A 19069-nucleotide genomic window follows, 5' to 3' on the forward strand; every position below is an offset into this window, starting at 1 on the left:
ATGGAATAGGTGCCTTTATTGGGAAAAAGGCTGATCACGTAGTCTTTGGTGTTGATCATGATTTACTGAACACTGAATAACAGTGGCTTAGAAGGAGGAGCAATCTTCTCCACTGACATTTTCCCCCTGTTTATTGCTCAGTTTTAAATTATCTGGATTTTGTCCAGTTTTCGTTCGTATTGGAATTACTTTCTTTTGTGAGTTTCTACCATAAATGGATACACAAGCCACTGGGTTCACTATCAAGCTAGTTAATCCCTTTCTTAAATGAATTTGTTCGCTGGCTTTTGTTTTGCTTGCTGGGATTAGGACAATGCCATCTTTTCATGTATCGATTTGTGAGTTGCATTATTGAGCCATGCATCTATTAGGTTGCCACAGCTCTGTCATGGGCCTCTAAACTTTGGGTTTTGATGCAAAAAGAATCACATTTTGATTCAGGCAGAGATAGGGGGTGAAATAGGAACATTAAGCAATTAGTCAGAAATAAATCAAGAACAGAAGGCTCTAACAGCTAGCCTATGTCAACTGTTGTGTATTAGACTGCAAATGATGCATTATCAGATTGTGCCCAAGATGCAGATTCGTCTTTTAAACAATCTCTCAATGGAATCAATGAGCTCAGTATAAAGATGTTAAGAACATAAGAAGAGCAGACCCAAAGTCCATCTAGTCCATTATTTTGTTTGCTCAGTGACAAACCACCTGCTTACAGGATCACACAAGGAAGATACAAGTGCCACAGCACTTGCCCATTGTTGTTGCTCTAACACAGGAGTGCAGAACCTCTTCCACCCCAAGGACTTAATTTTAGTTCAGATAAGCCCATGGGGAGTTCATTCCATAGGCAAAAAATGAGGCCAAAAATACCAGCATATTTTAGCTTAAAGCTATACTTGCCAGTGCACAACCCCTGGGAAATTTACATTACACCAGCATTTATCAACTCCTTTATTTATTTATCACTATTCACTAAACCTAGGAATTCACATTTTAAGTAGCTTAAAACTAGGGTTAAAATTTCACAAAAATCAATATATCTTAATTCAAACTAGGGCCAATTGCAATTTTTGAGGAACATCTCATTACTAACAACAAAGCCAACAATAATTTTTTAAATATATCAAAAGAAATAAAGGAACAGTTAAGACAGATCAAGGAGGTTTCAGAGAAGCTAAATGTCTTTTCTTCCATCTGCCTGCACAATAGAACATGCAGAACAGATGTCTGTTCTTGAATTTATTTATTCTGGAAGAGAGTCTGGGGAATTAAGGCAGACAAAGCAGAATCAGTAAGCACACAGGACACAACCTGATGGAAACAAATCAGAATGGCCTCTGCAAAGGTAAGTCCTGGTGGGCTAACCAATTAAAGTTCTTTGAGAGTGTCAATAAGCCTATGGACAAGGACAATCCAGTAGACATAGTTGACTTGAACTTCCCAAAGCCTTTTGATAAAGTGCCATGCGAAAGACTCATGAGCCAATTTAAGAGTGATGGAATAAGGGGAGGGGGGCCTATATGCATCTGGCTAAAGAATGGAAAACAGAGAGTAGGAATACATGGTAATTTTTTTCTAATGGACAGGTGTAAACAGTGGGGCCCATGCATTTTGTATTAGGACCAATGTTTTTAAATCTATGCATAACTGAACGGCAATTAGGAGTAAGCAGTGAAGTGTCCACATTTTGCTTATGATATGGGGTAGTTAAAATGAAATACTCAGGGTAGTTAAAACCAAAAGGAATTTCCAAAGGAAATCGAAGGAAACCAAAAGCCAAGGGAATCCCTCCAAGCTGGAAGAATGAGCATCAAAATAGCAAATACAGTTCAGTCTAAGTAAATGTGAGGTAATGCAAGTTGTGGAAAAATTATCAACTTCAAGCACAGGTTGATGGGATCTGAGCTAGTAGTAACTGATCAAGAAAAGGATCTTGTGGTAGTGCTGAAAATGAAATGCAAATATAGACTCAGAGAACCTGAAAAAGGTAAGCTCATGTTAGGCATAAAGAAGAAAAAGTATTGAAAATAAAACTGCCAAGGTTGCATTCCCCTTATGCAAATTTTTGGTGCAGCCTCACTTAGAATGTTGTGTACAGCTCTGGTCATCACACCTACAAAAGGACATAACTAGATAAATGGTGAGAAAGTTAGAAAAAGTCAAGAAAAGAGCAGTAAAATGGTGAAGGGATTGGAGCAACTCTCCTAGGAGGAAAGGTTATGGCAACTGGGATTGTTTAGCTTAGAAAAACGGTGATGAAGGGGAAACATGATAGAGAAGCATAAGATTTTGCATGGAACAGAGAAAGTGGAGAAGGAGGCATTTTTCTACCACTCACATAATACTCCCTTTACCCATGAAGCTGATTGATGAGACATTCAGAATAGATAATCACGCTGCATTGTTAAACAGTGGAATTTACTGCCACAACAAGTAGTGATAGCCACCAATTTGGATGACTTTAAGGATATGTTGAACAAACGCATGGTCAAAGAAACTGTCAATGGCTATTAGCCTTGCTGGCTATGTGCCACCTCCACTGTCAGAGGCAGAATGCCTGCATATTCCAACTGCATATTCAAAGGACCAAATTACCAGTATATTTTAGACTGAAGCTCCTAAAGCCTATAAATAGGTCTTAGAAGAAGCATTTCAACCTTTTGGAATTGAAGGTGCAAAGCACAAAAACTTGGAAACCATCCAGCATTTGGTGATTAAGAGGAAAGGAATGTGGCCAGGATAATCCTAGAAAGCCTAGATTTTTCTCCCAGGCCTGAAATTCTGTCCCCACAATATGAGGTTTTGCTATATGGGATTTTATTGTTGTAAGCTGTCTTCAGAGAGCTCCTACCATAAAAGCCAGTCTAGAATTAGTCTAAATAAATCCCAAAAAGTATCTTTCTGAGCTTGACCTGAATGATAGCATAGGACCCCAAGGACTCAAAGATTTGTTTATGTTCATTTTTCCAGCCAATAAGCAGGGCTGGCCCACGATATTTTGCTGTCTGGGAAAGACCAACAAACAATAAGAACTCCCATGAAGTCATTCCTTACTAGATGACCTACTCACTACCTCTCAGTGAAACCTAGTTTACGGGATTGTTGTGAGGATTAAAATAAAGAGAACAAATACATTACCTTCAGCACCTGTGCAAAAAGTGGTAGTGACATACAACAAAATAAGCTTTTAAAATAGATATACTTACTATTTTTAACTTGCTGCTGCTGCTCATGCTGCAGTAGATGGGTGGATAATTGATTCCCAGGAGGATGGTGAGCTGGTCTGTTGGGTGGGAAGGCAGGATGTCATTTCTGCCCCTTCTGATCACTTAGCTGCGTCAGCTCTGGGATGTAATCAGTGACTGTCCTTGACTGGAACAACAGGGCCAGGGGTGATGGAAGTTGAATGAAAATAGAGGCTTACTCAGGAAAGGCTGGACATTTGGTGAGACACGGTAGGGCCAGAAGCAAAAGCAGAGTTAAGAACAGGCGAGGCTCAGATACTGCCACTGGCACAACAGGAAAAGCAACAAGGGCTGAATCAGGGACAAGAGAAGGGTCACATACTGGCAAAGGCATAGCAGGACCAGAAAAGTGGAAACTTAGCTGAAACCAATTGCTTTGGTTTAAAAAGAAACCATGCCACCCATTTAAAAAGAAACCATGCCACAAACCACACACAACAACCAGCTCTAAAGCTCCTGAAAGCTAGCACCAAGATGTCATGCATGCTCTTCATACACTTACCAGGGAGGAAGTCCTATTTAACTTATATATAGAAGTGTGCTGTAAAATAGCAACAAGAAACATTAGACTTGCCTCTTGCAAAAAATAAATGCACCAGTGTGTACCTCCAGCTTCAGATGCAGCAGATCTCTGTAGATCAGGAACCAGGAATATGAGCAGGAGGCTGTTATCGCTCTCATATCCTCCTTGTGGGCTTTCCACAGGCAACTGATTGGCCCCTGTGTGGACAGGATGCTGGATTAGATATCATGTTGCTCTGACCCAATATTCTTATACAGAAGCGGTATGTGCTGCACAGAGGTAGCTTGTCATACTTGCCCTTGTGCTGACCACATCTGCCCTTCCCCTGGCCAACAGCTCCTTCCCCAACCCTGTCTCTGCCTACACAGGCCCTGGCATGAGGACAGTCCCTCCCACAAAGCTTATGGCCTGGCAACTCAGAAATTGGTTTCTTCTTTCTTGCAGTGTGGCAGATGGAAAAACAATGCCAGCCTGCTGGCACCTGAAGGGGTGAGTAGATAAATTTCAGCAATGAGAGCTCAACGGTCATAAATGCATCTCCATTTGGATAGCCTGGTGTTTTAACGGGATAGTAATGCCTGAAAAATGGACCATTACTGTAAGTGTCATAATCTAATCAACAAAATTCATAATGCCAAAAATACTGTCTAATAGGTTGGCTCAATAATTAGTCATGCTTTGAGAAACCCACTGACATTAAGAGAATTCATTTAGTCATGGCTATCTTGCCCCATTTCTTTCAGCAAGCCTGTTCTAAACATGGTTAAGTCTTGATCCCATCCAACATATAAAACATTCCATAAAATCACTTGTGCAATCTCATCTAGATTGGGACCCTACACTGTGGATAAACATTCCTCCATCTCCCTAACTGGATGAGGATCTGGGTATGCAAAGCCAGCTGATCTCCCTTCTCCTTTTTATCCTGAACAGCTAATTGGCAGTTTCATCCAGTGTGCAAGTGTTTAGCTGGACCAGAGCCATAGCACGTGTTCACTGGGATGGAGAAAGCTCCTCCTCTCATATAACAAAATAGAACATAATGATGTGGTGCAATTTAATTAGTAATTTGTTCAGTGAAAGTCAGTTGCTCTACAAAGAAATATAAAAGTTGGTCTGCCCCTGGATAATATGAGAAAAAACCAATGACTGCGCATCTTGAGATGGCATGCATATCACTGAAATGTTTTGCCGTTGTATTAAATATGTGAAAACTAATGGATTTCTGACACCACAAGGAAAGTCAAATTCAGACAAAGCTAGCCACTCAGTGTAATTCATTTTCAAGTACTAGGCTTTTGATGTGCCATTTCCTTGCCTCATTCACTACACTTTGTTGGTGGTCCAGATGTTATCATCTTTCATCTGTAACTTTCCCATGTTTTCTCACCACTTCTTCATCTTTTTTCTTACTGCAAAATAATAGCTATGCAGTGCCTTGTGCTTGGCAGAGTTAGCAGCCTCCTGTCTGGAATCATATATGCTTTCCAACCCTTTTCTAATGACGATTTATTGCATGATAATATACCATATAGTTTTGATGTAAGTGAGATTAGAATCTTAAAGGCTCAGAATGGTCTTCTTCCTCTTCCTTATTTTATTCTTGTTATTGCAATTATTATTGTTACTGCTATTAATTATAGATATAGCAAAGTATCAGGAATTCACACCCAAGAATGTCAGATGCCTTTGAAAAACAAGCAAGCCAAAGGCTTATTTATTTATTTATAAAATTTGTATGCCGTCCATTACTTCTGTCTCTGGATGGCTTACAACATTAATCAGAATAAAATAAATTAACTATTCCATGCTGGCTGAAAATCCAATAAAATACAAACAATAAAATCCAATTAATACATATTAAAATATTGATTGAATAAAAAGCTCTTGACCTGGCACCAAAAAACATATAATGACAGTGCCAGGCTCTAGGGAGTGCATTCCAGGAGTGCATTCCATAGTCAGGGCACCACCACAGAGAAGGCCCTCCTAACATCTTTCATAGAGGGTTCCTAGAGGAGGGCTTCTGCTGCCGATCTCAGGGGGCGGGAGGGCATATAGGGAAAAGGCATTCCTTTAGGCATGGAGGGAGAAAAGGTAGCCTTCCTTATACAAGCTGTCCAGATTGCAGGAAGAAAGCAAACATGGGTCCTTGCGGGAGATTGGCCATTGAGTGTCACCTGACACTCCAAGGCCAGCAGGATTTTGGCCTTTAGTATGAATGTTCTCAGTGAAACTTCCTGTAGCTCCCTCCTCCAAGGAGCAGCTCCAGTGATTCATGGAGCCAATGTCTGATCTAAAGGACTGTAAGTTCAGGCCCCAGGGAACCTCTAAGTTGTAATTGACTATAGCTATATTAATTATATATTAACAACCCCCCATGATATTTCTGACTCTTCAGGTTCCAACTTCTTAAAATAATATGCAATAACTGAATATTTTATACCTAATGAGAATTTTGTACCTTAATGACCTCCAGAGCTCTAGAAAGCCATTCCATTGATGCTGTTCAGACTGCAGATCACCGTGGGCTTGAAATATTTATCAGGGCTCACTTGTTCCTCCAAGAAAAGCGATGTACATTGGAGAGAAAGTAATGTGAATTGGAATGAACAACATCATATATTTCAAGATTGCAACAAGTATCTATAGTTACTGCCACAATCAGGTTTCATACTCACAATCACTTAGGTTCTATGTATTTTCCTGCCTTTCCTCATGGTGGCTTTCCATGTTTGGAATACTCACATTGTGGAACAGATCCAATTCATTGCTGAACATCACACTCATCTTGTTTTTCACAACTGGCTTAATTGCACCTCATATGCTGCAATCAGAAATACAGATATCCATGTAAGTGGCACAATATAGTTCTTAATCTTCATTGTGCATTGTATGTCTCTCATCAGCAGCAGTTTGATTACATTATGCAACAACTCCTACAGTTTTTATTCAGCAATAATATTCTCAAATCTGTCAGCTCTTCAAGATGCCCATCTACAATAACATGTGGATGTTCAGAACAACTAATTTGGTGATGGTGAGTGATTTTCTTGTTTTTTATTGGCCTACAACAGTATAGCACAAAAATATACAAGATCCAATTACTGATATAAAATATCAAAGGTGACCAAACAATATATCATTTCTTATTAAACATACAACAGTGATTAGTACAACAAAATAGTTAAGGATGCTAAATAAGTCAGTATGCGCCCTTTGTTCTAAGTAATTGTGTTAAGCATTGAGGTGACAAGTAAACTTAGCTTGAAATCTCCTTTCTCTGAATATCAGATGAGATGACTGGCTTTACAGAGTTGTTCGCTTAGATCCAGACTTTGCTTCTGTGAATCAAATAGAGTCCAAATCATGGATCAGGACTTTCTCACCATTTCTCTCAGTAGGCTCATGAAACCCCACAAAAACCTGCTTCTGAACACTGGGGGACCCTTATGAATTGTGTGGTATGTCTTGAGACTTGCAGATAAGGAAGGGAGTCAGCAGAAATCACTATACTCTCTGATGTTGTTGTTGTTAAGGAGTTTGTATTTTGTATATTAGGTTAGTTGAAAGTATATTGAAAAAGAAGAAAGGAGTTAGTCAAAGATGTCTAGAAGAGTATCAAGCACTAGTTTGGCTATCTGCTCTTTGCATTTCATCCTAGCTTGCTCTATTTTACAAAGTGCTCTTGCATTGCCAAAAATGGTGTGTACATTGAAACGGTGTAATCTTAAGAGAATAAGCAGTAACTTCTGCAAGCTATAGCATGAGTCTGTGATTTATTTTAACAGCCATTTCACACAGCTCTTTCCTAAATAGTCGTTCCTTGTGTTTTATTACAATTTTGTTCCATTGAGTCATGCTCTCAGTGGGATGTTGCGTCTATATTTTACTTAGCTCTTGCCATTAATTACCTTGTGGGGCTGTATCATGTCTCTCATTTATAATAATGGCGCCTGCTCATACTGCCGTAGTTAGGGGTCTGCCAGTGTTTCCATTAGAAACATCATCTCTCTGGGGCACTTAAATTCGTTATAAAACTTTGCTGCTGGCTCAGGCTCAAAATACACAGCCACAACTACCATAAGGCTTTTTTCTTCTTTGAAACAACATCAATTGCATGGCAAGCTGGCCCTGCTTAAATCACAGGATAACACATGGCACAGACAACTGTATTCTATTTAAATTCAAAAACCACTATCATTTTGACACAGGCCATTTTGGAGCTTGGTATACAAACACAGGAAGAAAGGCTTGGTGACTCTTCTATTAATATAGTTTGCAGAAAGAGAAGTAAGAAAAATACAAGTAGCTATATAATGTATATCGCACTGGGAAAATAAATGTACATTTCCCTGTACATATCACATAGTTGCAATCTCCAGAGTAGAAAGAGGTTCTAGAGTTCAGCTGTGATGGAACTTATTTCAGCCCGACAGTCAATTTTTCAAAGCCAGTCTCAGAGACCACATTCCAGAGTTGGGCAGGCCAACGGCAAAAGGGATAGAGCCAAAAACGTCAGCAAATGGTAGCCTGTTACCATTGGCTATTTATACAGCTTTGAAAGTAGCATTTCAACTTTTTAGAACTGGAAATCCAACTGCACAAAAGTCAGGAAACCAACAAATCATTGGAGACTGGGTGAAATGGGCTGGGGCTAAGAGAAAATGGTATGGCTAGATTTGGTTACCTGGTGAAACCCCCTGTGGATGAAAGAGCCTGGAAACTTACAATTTTTCCAATATTTTATGTATTCACGTCTATATAAGCAGAGAGTACATGGAGACAAATAGCAAACAGCCCCATAAGGCAGTAGGTGTGTGAACTCGCAAGAGTGCCCAACTTCAATGTGCATTCATCATTCAACCAGCTTAGAACTTATCTTCTCCAAACTGCCAGCTGTTTTTTTCTTCATGAACATATGTGCCCCTTCCCTTAGTTTTAAAGGGGACATTAATATCTCTAAAGCTCAGATGGATATATTATTCAAACACTTATGAGAGTTTTTGCAAGACCATTTTTAAAAGCCTGAGGGTGTGGGCAGAGTACTTTACTCTGCACTTGTTCTCTGGCCTTTGACCAACCTAGGCATAGAGAGCTCTTCAACGTGAATACTGAAGGATGGGGTGGTTCTCAGTAGGTATGTCTAAGAAGTTTATTTTCATTCATTTTCAATCAGAATTTTATGAAGTTCATTCCTCCTGGACTGAACATGGACTTGCACACAATCTGTGGTTGACGTCCATAAATGTTTGAGCTTGCAGTGTGAGTCATGGTATAAAAAATATGTTCAACAGCTTGCTTGCATTTAAAAAATGCATACATTTCAAAACTATGTACATATAAAAATGTCCTAGTCTGCTTGGAAGGAGGAAAGACAGATGACCATGGCACTAGTTTAAATCTAACAGTTTCAGATGATTACTATCCCTGGTCAATCTTGATGCACATGGTGGTATCACAACCCCCTTGTAATGTTGGAGGGTATGTATTATTTGGATCTATTCTGATGGAAGCAGCCTTAATCACTCTATCACAGGGGTGGGAAATATGTGATGCACATGTAGCCACATCTGCGTAAGTCACTTCATTGCCAGAGGATGGGTAAGAATGTACAGTGAATTTTCTACATCATGTACCAATCCGCTTGGGATACTTGCTAGAGTCAGTCTTTGCTGCTTTAGAAACAAGATCTAGCTTATCGTCCACCTTCTTCATCTCTTGAACTGTTATGTATTTTCTACCAAGCATGGAAGAGAAACTCACTCGTTTCCTCAATGAGGTCACAAATAAAGTGGCACTAACAGCACTTGTTAGAATGAAAGCAATAATCAGGAATGAGATTGGGACACACAAAAACTGAAGCACCACTAAATCATGAGAAAGAACTGCAGTTAAGCAAAATTACTATCCCTATAAATCTCCAGTCATTGTCATTAAGTATCATTTGTCTTAGATCAGTTCCCCTGGAGGAATCCTGATTAAGCTGATTCCCTGAGTAAGCACATCTCAGCTAAGTGCTGTGCACTACACAGCTTGGGGATTGAATTAGCTTCACTATTTTAGGACATAACTATCAGTTATGTGTGGTGACTGAGTGACCATGGGATGAGCAGTAGAAAATGCAATCCAGGAGTCTGGCAATTGAATTTGAACAGGAAAAAATAGTCTTGTTTGGAAAAAAAAGTCTCTTCAGATTAACATTTTCAAAAATCCCTTATGTTCTAGTGTGGCTATTGTTTCAACACTGAAGGACTTTTTTCACCTGTTGCATTGAGATGGACTTTTACTTGAAAGTCATTCTCAAAGAGCACAGTGGACTTTATTTATTTAGTTAGTTAGTTAGTTAGTTAGTTAGTGAGTTATTTTCTATACAACCCATTAGTCAGACCAACTCTCTAGATGATTCACAAAATCAACAATTAAAATCAAACATAAATAATGCACAAAAGTAAATAACAACTATAAATGCAAGAAAAAGATCACAGCAGTCACACATTAAATTGGTTTGAGCTATATAACATAATAAAATGTAATATAATTAACATCATCTCACTTCCTTGGGGAGCTGATTCCAAAGTTGGGATGCCATAGCTGAAAAGGCCCTTCCCCTAGTTGCCACTCTGTGTACATATTTCCATGTAAACATGCTTAGGATTGCACTGCTACAGTGGATGGGTCTCATCCATGATCCTAAAAATCTGTAATTGCCATTTAGTATTTCATGTTGTGAACCACACAGCAACCAAAGCAAGAAATTATGCTGGTGGCTTTGATTCTTCTTCTGTGGCAGCCTCCATCAGAATGCCTGTGGGCTGGAGGAACCCAGTTCTCTTAATGAGTGAATTGTCTGGGTTAGTGCCAGGAGAAGGGAAGACGGGGCTTGTCTGGCTTCTTCCTATTTAACTCCACAACTTGCCCTGACAATGTCTTGGCAGGAGCTAGGTCGCTGTGCTAAGTGAATCTATTTAGGGCCACACTTCAGGATACATAGAGGAGGATGATATGAAGGTGAGGCGAGGCGAGGAAAATAGATCTGGAAGAAACTGATAATGTTTGATTTTATTTTCTTTATCTCCCTATCACCTTTTCAATGTTCAAAACACTTACTTTGACATTTGTTACAATTAGTACTATAGAATGTAGACATGTGCCATAAAGAATGAAGACAAATCATGCTGCAAGTGGATGAAGGGAGAAAGGTTTTAGAAAAGAGTCCTTTGCCTGAGTCTATCACAGTGTCTAGAGGTTCAGGAGAGTCATTCTGAAGACTCTCTATTCCCTGGGAGCATTAAGCTTGTGCCCTAAGACTATTACCTTTCAATGATTTTGGTGAATGAGTGATTTAACAGTGCAATCTTATGCATGTCTGCTCAGAGTCCAACTGAATCCAATGCAGCTTTCTGTCAGGTGATTCAGAACAGAATTCTGCTCTGATACTACTAATCTTGTATGTCAAGACAGTTGCATTAACAGATGATTTATTTACTTATTTATTTATTATTGCTGGGAGTCTACAGTTCTTACTGTGAATGTCTAATAATGTTGATATTTCTTATGCTGAAAACTAACTTCTATTGATGATTATTGTAACTCAAATCACAGATGAAAATGTCTTACAATTACCTAGTGAGCAATACTGTTATGAATGATCTAATTATATTAATAAGGTAAAATGAGTAAATTAACTTTAATATATCAATTATTTGAAGATTTGATGATAAATTACCTGCAAGTCAAATTAAACTATTTTCAAATATTTAAGCAATTATATAAAATTAAAAACCCAGACAATTTAGAATTAAAAGTATGTATCTTCAGTCAATGTACCAAATATAAATGAAATAAATTGTGGTGAATTTAATAAAGAACATGAATTATGCAAGGTGATTTTTTTAAAAAAAGCCAAAACAAGTAAAGACCCCTAACAACAAGTTCTTCGGAACACAGTAGAACTTACTTCTGTGTAGACATACATTAGGTTGTATGGTTAAATGCAGAAAAAGCATTTGACAAAATAAAATGGTTCTTTTAATTCATTAATGCAAGTCTGGTCAGCTTTTCTTGTCCAGGGTCTAGCCCAGTGATGAACCAAGACTGAATGACCAAACTGCAACCCAAAACTCATTTATTCCAAAGTGCCAACACTACAATAAAACCTGAAAACTGAGGTTTTAGTTTAGAAAAAAAACCTCACAGCCACTCCAAGCAAATATATGTACATCCTTGGCAGAGCACTGACCTGTCATGTGAAAGCTTGGACAAGTCATGACTAATGAGTCGCAGCAAGTGAATTGTGGCCACTATGTACACTGTTATTCAATGCTCGGCTACTGGGGCGATGCTGGGGCAACTTGGCTCGCATGCCAAAAGAGAGAGCTCTGCATGCCCACTGTGGCATGCATGCCATAGGTTTGCCACCACTGGCCTAACCCTTCCCTGGTGCACTCCCCTAACCCTACTATAGGGGTGAAATAACATTGAGAAGAGGCCAATTTTGAAAAAGCATTGCTTGAGTAGCTTTTTCTGCACAGCTCATCATTTCTGCCCATTCTAAACGCATTCCAACCATCAAAATTATGTCAGGACACCTCATTTTTCTAACCCAAACCCTACCCTGGTGCAACCCCTAACCCTAATACAGGGCTAATATTTCATTGAAAATGGGGCGATTTTTAAAAAGTCTTCCTTGAGTAGTTTTTTCTGCACAGCTCATCATTTCTGCCCATTCTAAACACATTCCAACCATCAAAATCATGCCAGGACTCCTCATTTTTCTAACCCTGACCCAGTGATGGCGAACCTTTTAGTGACTGAGTGTGCAAACTGCAACCCAAAACCCACTAATTCATTGCAAAGTGCCAACACTGCAATAAAACCTGAAAACAGCCAGTTCAAGCATATATACATACATACCTACATACATACATACATACATACATATATATATATCCCTGGCAGCACACTGGCCAGCCATGCAAAAGATCGGGTGAGTTGCAGGTAATGTGTTGCAGTTTATGATGTCATCACCTGGCACCACTACTCCTTTCGAGCATGCGCATGGCCCCTGTGTGCACTGTTATCCAATGCTCGGCTGCTGGGGTGATGCTGGGCAACTTGGCTCGTGGGCCAACAGAGAGGACTCTGCATGCCCACCATGGCACACGTGCCATAGGTTTGCCACCACTGGTCTAGCCAGATTGATTCACACACCAAACCCTGACCAAACCATATGCTAGATGATAATAAGCCTTGTCCCTTTCTGTGATGTTAACTCTCCCCACTCATTGATTTTTTTTCCTCTGAGCAGAGATATCAAGCCTCACTCTGTATGGAGAAATGAATTCATCTAATGCTTGTAGAATTAAGGTACTGCAAGCAACAGACAAGTCAGCCACCTCCTTTTCATGGCATTCATGACCCAACTGAGTAGTGAATGGCATGAGAATATGTACTTGTAGGACTGATTTCTAGAAATGCCTATTGAATCCAAGATAACATGGGAACAGAGCGAGTCAGAAGGGGTCTCCCGGGCCATCTAGTCTGACCCCTGACTCCAGCTGGCTCCGCTCACAACATGCCCACCATAATTCCTATGCTATCTCTGACTGGAGCTAATAAAGTGATTTCCTTTTATGCCACTATGAGAAGCTGGGTCTGATGGCTCACACTAATTCCCCAGTCTCCTTCTGTCTTCATATAATAGGATATAGTTAGCTGAAAATAGTTGTTTCCTTGCAGAGAGCATTAGATTGTACCCTAAAATATTTAGGGTTAAAACTAACAAAAGATATTTATTTTATTTATTTGTTTAGAAGAATTCTATGCTGCCCCATTCGCCAAAGCCTCGGGGCGGCTCACATCCATAAATAAACTTCCATAGAATAATATCAATTAACAGTATAAATTAAGTTAGAATAAATTATTCTAACATTCCATACGTTGTAAAATATAAATGACTACATCTGTAAATTTAATTGATCAAAAGCAAAAAAGCATTTTAAGTGCTAAATACTAGTTAAAATATCAATATTGCATAAATTAACTTTAATTCAGTTTCAACTAATTAAAATATTAAATATATTATTAACAGAAATGCAAAACTTAATAACTGAATTCATTTCAAAAAATAAAATATCTTATATTTCTAATACTAAATTCCAGGTAAAGACTACAGAACCGAACTTCAGTCTATGCATAAAACATTATGGCTAAATCATAGTAAAAGATCAATAACTGTGAAACATAATCTCCTCTGGGTTTGGGATATGGTCAAAATTAGTATAAGCCCAACAAAGTCAGCTATAGCAGCAGCTGTAGAGAATCTCAGATTTAATGTATATCTTCCTAAAAGTATCTTAAAAAATATGTATAGATGCAAAACACTTACAGTTATACAAATCTAATAATGACTCCTATGAATCTACTTTGTAGAGATTTGATTATAAACATGGTTTCAGTAGTTATAAGTGAAAAGTTTACTACTGACAGAACCACAATTGGCTGACCTATTTTGACTACGAAGCTCTGTAGAAGGAGAACAGGCTGCTGGGGCACATAGTACCCACACCAATAGAGATTCTCTCACTGGCTGAGGCTGCCATGACAATATAGCATTTCCTGGACAAACTGGAAATGAATGGAATTGCTTGTTTCTCAATGTGGGCAAGTCTGCAGAGCTTGCTTAAGGGAGATCTGCTAACCTGTGTCCTTCCAGAAGCAAGAATTTCTGCTAATTTCAAGTCTTCCTCAAGGAAGTGCAAAACTCCCTTCTGTAACTGGTGGGTGTCCCTTCACAATGGAATCGTAAGGGCCCACTGCTTGCAGAAGGGAATCATCTGGCTCAAAAGGTATGTAAGTACCAACTGAATCCTGCCAAGGAATCCCAATTCCCCACTTCTTCTTGGAGGTAAGTGGGTTTAAGTATGAATTGTTTTGAGCTGTGTGTCCCCTCCACCAACAGCAACAGACTGTCCAGCATTTCTTGTTAAGCATCTATTCTACCTGGTAGTGTCTAAGCACACACAAAGTGCAATTTTGAATCCTCTCTGCCCCCCTTCACCCAAAGCTTTGCTTATGTACAATTCTGTGCGGGCTTGGGAAGGAGGTGCTGTGGAACCAGGCACACCTACATTCTTCTCTCTGACATCGCAGTTGGAACACCCTGTGGCTGTGACAATGGACTTTTCGGTTCACCTCCTCAGGAGGCTGGAGTTCTCCATCCAATAGACTCCCCATCTCTAAATCCTCCCCCACGATGATGTTTTGTTCTTTGTTCCCACTCATGGCTTGACTGGGTCCCTCAGCTGCCCTTGAAATGATCTCATCCTGAGCAGGCACAGATGGGTGCAGAGAGCCTTGGACTGCAGCTGCATCCATTTCAACACCCATTTCGTTATCAGGCTCCAAGTTGTCAGCCCTGCTGAGGTTGGTCAACTCCCCTTCATAAACTCATTCTCAGAGTCTGAGCTGATAGTCTTACCAAAATGGTCAGCTTCTTATGCACACCTGGGAATCTTGCCAGAACACACACATACAACATGAGTAGGACTTCTATGTAATTTGAAAGGAGGAGGCAGAATTTGAAAAGATAATAACAAACACAGATAATGTTACTATCCATTTATTGATGGGGCAGGTAAATAAATGACGATACATTAGGCACAAGATAATGGAGATAATATCAAAATAGTTCTTTTTCCTCAAGTATGAATGCTGTGGGAGAAATTCCATATGATGGTGACCTGATATATTATTCAAAAATATATAAACAACACTAATAATTAAAAGCTGAGGAAGGTTTTTTCCCATATATGGTGGACATGTCCTGTACAAACACCTAGAAATGCAATAAAATTATGATAGAGAAAGTGAAGGATGGAGAGGGAAAGTGTTCAAAATTATCAGTAGGCACTTCTTAGTTCAAGTCTCTTTCTCTGTCCACAGCCAGAGAAAGTTTCAGTTTTCCCCATTATCCTGGAACATATATTTAGGGACCACAGGACTGCATGTTAAGATTCATTTGTTTCTTTGCATTATTTTATATACAGATATTAATATTTTAAGCATAGATTTTCTTTTCCCTCTTTAATCAAATATATAGTAAATAGTTTGTGTTGTTTTATTTTATATAATGCCCTAAATAAATGCATTAATCAAATCACAGAAACTGCCACTTCTTCACACACTGTGTCACCCAGATTCCCACCAAAACCTCATCAATCAAACTGATGGTTCCATGCATTGAAAATTGGTCATAAAATCAATTTTGGGAAAACAAAAAAGTACAGCCATTTCCAACCATCTCCAGAAATAATCTTCATATATAGAAACATGTATAAAATAAAACTAATGCTTTGTAGTAAATATTTATCACCATTCTGGGACCCAGACCAATGAGACTGAAGTTACTGTTCTCAGATGCCTCATTCTGATACATTCATACCATGATCAATGGGATCACTCCAGAGTAAGCATTTTGAAGATTGCATTCTCAAGCAGAATCCTGCAGTACAACAGCTGGAACTCAGCAAACAGAGCTTCTATTCAATCTTTTTTTCCTGCCAAATGAGTTTTTCCAAGAGGCCCAGTCTGGGAGCAAAGCCAAAGCATGCTCTGATTTCATGAATTATACTACTAGCATTGGCTGCGATCCTATATTATTTTTATGACCTATTGAAAATTGGTGAAAGCCACCACAAGTGAAGGATGATTCATGTGAACAGCCAAGAGCTTTCTCTGTGATCTGTTACTGTACCAATCACATGATATGTGATCACTTATTTGAAAAGGCTTTGCTTTCACAGATCATTCTTTTCCATTATATCTTAGCCTTAGCTTATGAGTCAGAGTTCACACTAGCTTCAGTTTATCATGTGAAAGCCCTATTATGTCAATATTAACATGCATTGATTTTGGCAGCCTGATCCAGTTTTCCACAGTCTGGGGCAAAAGTGGAGACTTGTGCTGCAGCAGCTACAATAGCACACTGCCCAGGTTAAGGATGTTCAAGTCAACAAAACCCAAGCTTATGAGATTGCTCCAAAGTTCACCTCAATGCTCGTTCCAGCAACTTTCTTTATCGGATTGAAAGCATGATTTGGTCTTTCTTTTCAAATTTGTGCACATTTTTGTGCACATTTTCCCAAAAGGATGCATCAGTTCACCAAGGTATGCATGTTTTCCACTGATTAAAATGCATTTGTGTGGATTTGTCACAGCAAGATTTTATGCACATTTTTCATTTCCTGAAATGCTTTTCTTGTTCTGAAAATCTTGTCACAAACTTAGAAATACAGATTATGACCACAGATTACACTTGGGTCTTCATTTGGTTTAGGTGGTCAAAAATGGGATGAAATTAATTTTTATTGATCCCTTCTAGAGGAAAATGTGGCTAGCTGAACAACACTTTGCTCTACTTGTCTGTATACCCTTGTGATACAATTCTGTAGTTATTTAGTGCTGAAATAAGAAATATTGCTAACCTTGCCTAGGGAGGTATGATTTTTTTTTTTTTTTTTTTTTTTTGGCTACAAAACATGCAAGCTTGCCCTGTTTAAATTTCTGAACATGAGCATAATCATGTGTTTCCTGAAAGTGTCCACAGATTCCCCAACATGTGTTCATGTTTGTATCATTCCCAATTCTTGGTTTGATTTGCACAAATTTCATCAGTTTACTGATGCTAATGTAATCTGTGGAGCAAATGTGTGTAAATTTAGGAAAATCTGCACAAATTTCCCATTCAATCATTTCTTGATTTGTAGCAGCTACCCATTCACACAAGATGAGCAGCAATTACATTGCAAATGGGAATTGAGACTCATTACAAGATGATGTTCAGAGAACTCTGTCAAACTCAGTCATTGCTCTCCTGTCTCCTTTTCCGCTCCATATTGGCAGACTGCACAAGACCCCCTGGATCTATCTCCTGGCTAAAGCTTGGGAATAAGGGAAAAATCAGGAATAATCTGGATAAGGGAGCTGTAAGGGACTGGTATCCTAATTTATGCTCTGCTGCTATATGCTGGCACGCAAAACTAAGAGTCAATTTTATGAACCCGGAGAATTTCATCCCTACAGGAAAATCATGGGTATCATAGCCTTTAGCAAGTCAGTTATACCAGGATAACTTCCATCTTGTTCAGAATTCTACTTCCAGAACTATCCAAGAAAAGATATTATTACATTTATTTTTGATCCCTTTTCCTCTTCTAAAGAATCTAAGGCACCTTATAGTCATGGTCAAATCCAGGACAAAGGGAGCAGATCTGCAGGGCTGAAGCAGAAGGACAATGGAAGTAGATGGAGATCTTATCAAGGATTGAACCGCAGGCTGGCCTGTATGGTATCTAGCACACTTGAGATGTCCACATTCATTTTGTTCTTTGATCAGAGTGTAGATCTGTGACACCAAACTGTCAAATCCAGGACATGGGCAGCAGGTCACAAGGGCAGGAATACCATGACCAGGAATGATAGGAATGGATAGAGATCTTAGCATGATGCAGTAGGGCCAGAGACAAAGGGAGGAATAAGGTAGGGTCAGATAACATAAAGGCAGAGCCAGGCCAGAAGCTAAAGCAAAGTCAAGAACAGATGAAGATCAAGTACCAAGGAATGACAGAAGGGTTGTTTGGATGAATCTGGAGGCAAGAATCTGTCTGATTCCCTGGGCTCATCTCCCTAAACTCCAGTCCACTTTGCAGCGGACCAACATCCAGTTTCCTGGCAATCACACTCAGCTTTCTCAGACACTCACCAGGAATCAAGACCCCCACACTGGCAAACAGTGTCCTTCTTCTTCACCACCTGCAGCAGCTATTTGGGCTGCTGCACCTGATGTGGAAGAAGGTTGCCAATTGTGCATCATTCCAGGAATATTCATGGACTTGGCTCACTATTTAAGACTGAGCCAAGCATGAGAGGAAGTCCACTAATGCTAGAGGGATGAATTCTGCTAGGGTTCATCAGGACAGGAACCAGAAGGAAAGGCAGATTCAGGAACGGGAAAGGATCAGATACCCAGCAAGGTGTGGCAGGACCAGTCATTAAAGCAAGAATCAGATACCTGGCAAAGCAGGGTGAGACCACAGGCGTGGGCAAAGTCAGGAGCAGGCAGCAGTCAAGGGCAAGGCAATCCCAAAAACAGGACCTGGAAAAAAATACCACCACCCCAGAACTCTCTGTTGCTGTGGAAGAGGAAATCTAGCCACCTACACAAGAGGAATGTGGCCTCCCTTCCCCTGCTGTTGTAAAACACCTATTTGAAATAATTTTCTACTAGGTACCAATTTTA

The sequence above is a fragment of the Varanus komodoensis genome, unplaced genomic scaffold (genome assembly GCF_004798865.1).
Source record: "Varanus komodoensis strain SLA01 unplaced genomic scaffold, ASM479886v1 scaffold21, whole genome shotgun sequence".
In the NCBI taxonomy this organism is placed as follows: Eukaryota; Metazoa; Chordata; class Lepidosauria; order Squamata; family Varanidae; genus Varanus; species Varanus komodoensis.